This window comes from Triturus cristatus, chromosome 3_2 (genome assembly GCF_964204655.1).
Source record: "Triturus cristatus chromosome 3_2, aTriCri1.1, whole genome shotgun sequence".
Classification (NCBI taxonomy): domain Eukaryota; kingdom Metazoa; phylum Chordata; class Amphibia; order Caudata; family Salamandridae; genus Triturus; species Triturus cristatus.
Genome location: NC_140584.1, coordinates 1180301940 through 1180305960, shown reverse-complemented (window position 1 = coordinate 1180305960; position 4021 = coordinate 1180301940). Strand labels below are relative to the sequence as shown.

General features: G+C 50.2%; 1 pseudogene; it reads left to right on the top strand.

The window, feature by feature from the left end:
• Positions 1-365: 365 nt before the first annotated feature.
• LOC146859391 (28S ribosomal RNA) overlaps positions 366-4021 on the top strand; it is a 7356-nt pseudogene continuing 3700 nt past the window's right edge.

The following is a 4021-nucleotide window of genomic DNA, read 5'->3' as shown; positions in this document are numbered from 1 at the left end:
CGGCTCCCTGTCAAGTGCTGTAAAGAACAATAAAGCTGGATTCAACACCATAGATTGTAGCAGACAATATTCATATCTAAACAACCTGAACATGAACAAGTGCTGTGTCTTTATGATCCACAGTAATGTATCAACCACATGAGTTGCAGCAACAGTGACAATGGGTACAATGTTTTCAGCTATGTCAACTATGCCAACCTACCTCCGTTGACGGCTTCCCAGGGATGGCGAACCCCCCTACCACGCAGGCCCACTGGTGCTCACCTGCCCCTACGGGCCTCAGTATTCCTATTCAGGAAAGAGCGCGCTCTGCGCGAGCCAGAGGCTGGTGTTCCCCGGCTCCCCCATGCTTCGACGTCCGACTATGACCTCAGATCAGATGTGGCGACCTGCTGAATTTAAGCATATTACTAAGCGGAGGAAAATAAACTAACCAGGATTCCCCCAGTAACAGCAAGTGAAGAGGGAAGAGCCCAGCGCTGAATCCCTGTCCAGCGGTGTGGGCAGGGAAATGTGGCATACAGAAGACTGACTCCCTGGCGTCACTCAGGGGGCACAAGTTCTTCTGATCGAGGCTCACTCCACGGACGGTGTTAGGCAGGTAGCGGCCCCCCAGCGCATCGGGATCGGGACTTCTCAGGTTGCTTGGGAATGCAGCCTAGAGCAGGTGGTAAACTCCATCTAAGCCAAAATACGGGTGCGAGACCAATAGCCAACAAGTATCGTAAGGGAAAGTTGCAAAGAACTTTGAAGAGAGAGTTCAAGAGATCGTGAAACCGTCAAGAGTTAAATTAGTGGGGTGCGTGCAGTCCAACTGAAGGATTCAACACAGCAGAAAGGTCGGTGGCCCGGGATAGCGGATCCCCTCCGTGGGACCGCCGCCTGGGTGCATCCGGCCCCCGCAGGGCGCATTTCCTCTGTAGCGGTATGCCATGACTGGCTTCGGGTCAGCTGGGAAGGCTTCAGGGCGGCAGGAGACTCCTGCAGCAGTTTCGCTGTGTCCACAGGGCTGAGGGAGATTCGACCACCACTGCACCCTATCCTGGAACTCTTGTGGCGCGCCAGGGTGCGGAAGGGGGGTCCGGCCCCCTGCTCCCGGCGTGACTATTGACTGGGATGGACTGTGCTCCATGTGTCCCGACCGTGTCACCCCTCCGGGTGAGGAGGCCCTTGCCAGGTGTCTTCGGCGATGTGGGTTACCCATCCGACCCATCTTGAAACAAGGACCAAGCAGTCTAACACATGCATGAGTCAGAGGTCTGAGTGAAACCCTGTTGCACAATGAAGGTAAGGGCTGGCGCGCTGGTTGAGGTTGGATCCCGCCGCGAAGCCAGCGGCGGGCGCACCACCTGCCCATCTCGCCTGCTCTGTCGGGGAGGTGGAGCATGAGCGTGCGTAATAGGATCCAAAACATGGTGAACTATGCATGGGCAGGGCGAAGCCAGAGGAAACTCTGGTGGAGGTCCGTAGCAGTCCTGACGTGCAAATCGGTCGTCCAATCTGGATATAGGGGCGAAAGACTCATCGAACCATCTAGTAACTGGTTCCCTCCCAAGTTTCCCTCAGGATAGCTGACGCTCGGACACCCCAGTTTTATCTGGTAAAGCGAATGATTAGAGGTCTTGAAGCCGAAACGATCTCAGCCTATTCTCAAATTTTAAATGGGTAAGAAGCCCAGCTTGCTGGCGTGGAGCCGAGCATTGAAATCGAGTGACTAGTGTGCCACTTTTGGTAAGCAGGACTGGCTCTGCAGGATACACTGAATGCCGGGCTAAGGCGCCCAATGCCGACGCTCATCAGACCCCAGAAAAGGTGTTGGTGGATATAGACAGCAGGACGGTGGCCATGGAATTTGGAATCCGCTAAGGCTTGTGCAACAACTCACCTGCCAAATCAACTAGCCCTGAAAATGGATGACACTGGAGCATCGAGCCCATACTCGGCCATTGCTTAGAGCTGTGGGGGCTAAGCCATGACGAGTAGGAGGGCCCCTGCCTTGTGCATGGGTCAGTCGGTCCTAAGAGACGGACGATTGACATTCGGAAGGGACGGGCGATGATCTCTGTTGCCATCGGCCGATCGAAAGGGGGTCGGGATCAGATCCCCGAACCAGAGCGGCGGAGACGGGTGCCCTCGCGGAATCCAGTGTGATAACCAAACCATCCCGGAGAAGCCGGCTGGAGCTCCAGGTACAGTTCTCTCTTCTTTGGGAAGGGCAGGGCGCAGGACCCAAGAGAGGGGCTCGAACCTTGGAAAGCATCACAGTTCGGGTGGCGTCTGGTGAGCTCTCGCTGGTCTTTGAAAATCCTGGGGAGATGGTGTAAATCTCTCACTGGTCCGTACCCATATTCGCAGCAGGTCTCCAAGGTGAACAGCCTCTGGCATGTTAGAACAATGTTGGTAATGGAGGTCGGCAAGGTAGATTCGTAACTTCGGGATAAGGATTGGCTCTAAGGCTTGGTTCGGTCAGGCTAGGACACGAAGCTTGGCTGGGCACGCACCGCGGCTGGACGAGGTGCCGCCTTCTGGGGCATCGCTGACACTGGACGTGAGCTGGGCCCTTCCTGTAGATCACCCCAGCTGCGGTGTTTGCCTTTCCACATGCCCCCTCCCTGGGGGTGTGGGCCATTGTTCTGCCTCTGCCGGCGCCTAGCAGCTGACTTAGAACTGATTTGGATCAGGGGAATCCAACTGTTTAATTAAAACAAATCATCACGAAGGCCCGAGGTGGGTGTTGACGCAATGTGATTTCTCCCCAGTGCTCTGAATGTCAAAGTGAAGTGCGGATAAACGGCGGGAGTAACTATGACTTTCTTAACCTTTTCTCAGTCATAGTGGCCTTTACCTCCTAGTGGTCCCGCTGGTAACTGCCTCTATAGCGCTAGACTCTACGTAGAGAAGTCTATAGAGACAGGCCAAACAAGGTTCTATCATGGCGGTGAGCATGATAGTGAGACATGGCGAAGCAAACAAACACAATTGAAGATGGTGTTGTTCCTGGCGATTAAAAACCCCACTAAGATTGCAAAAGGAAGTGCTGTCTTTTCCAGAAATTATTAACCTCCTTACCAATTTTGTCAATCTAGCACCCGTTTCAAACAATGCAACCAACAACAATGATTCAGATCAAGATATAGCACCCTGTTCACCCTCCACAACAACAGAAGAAGAAATAACAGTAGACCTCAGTACAGCTATCGAATTTGTGGCCTCCTCAGCCAATAGTGACACTATTGCATCCAATTTTGAAAATCTGCCTGATGTTTACGAGGTCTGAACTAAATAATAAGAAAAGTGATTACACCAAAAAGGCCACATACTGGAAATACTCAAATGACAAATATAAATATGATCTATGTGGAGACATATTGGGAACATTTAAGGAACTGAGAAAGCATGTCTCCAGCAAACATAAAGGATTCTATCTGAAAGCGTATTGTTCAAAATGCGATAAGGAAACCGAATACCGCAATATGGCATGCCATAATGCAAAATAGACAGGAAGAACAAAAAAAGGAGAGCTTCAATTACTGTGCAGCTTCTGTGACCTCACATTCGGAACAAAAATTTGAGTTTCACAACATGCTCGGCATGCGCATCCAAGAGCGCAAAATGAGGCTAGACTAGCAGCACTAGCAAGCAGCAAACCATCCAAATTATGGTCACAGGAAGAACTACTGCTATTAGCAGAATTGAAAAAAGTTTATGAAAACAAAAGACATATTAATGCACTGATTGTTTTGACAATAAAAACAGGAAACAAATTTCAGAAATAATAAGAGATAGAATATATAAGAGCAAAAATACAGCAAAGGGTGTATTGCAAGCATCCCATAACACTGAAGTTTCAGTGGAAGCAACAACAGAAAGTTGCATAGACCTTATCAATCGAAAATGTGCACAAAATATGAAAACTTTGATGAACTGAATGATAGAATTTCAGAAGTCGAGAAATACCCTAAAAACGTAAAGCATCATGATGCTGCTATAGACCTGATGGATAAAATTGTGACATATGTCA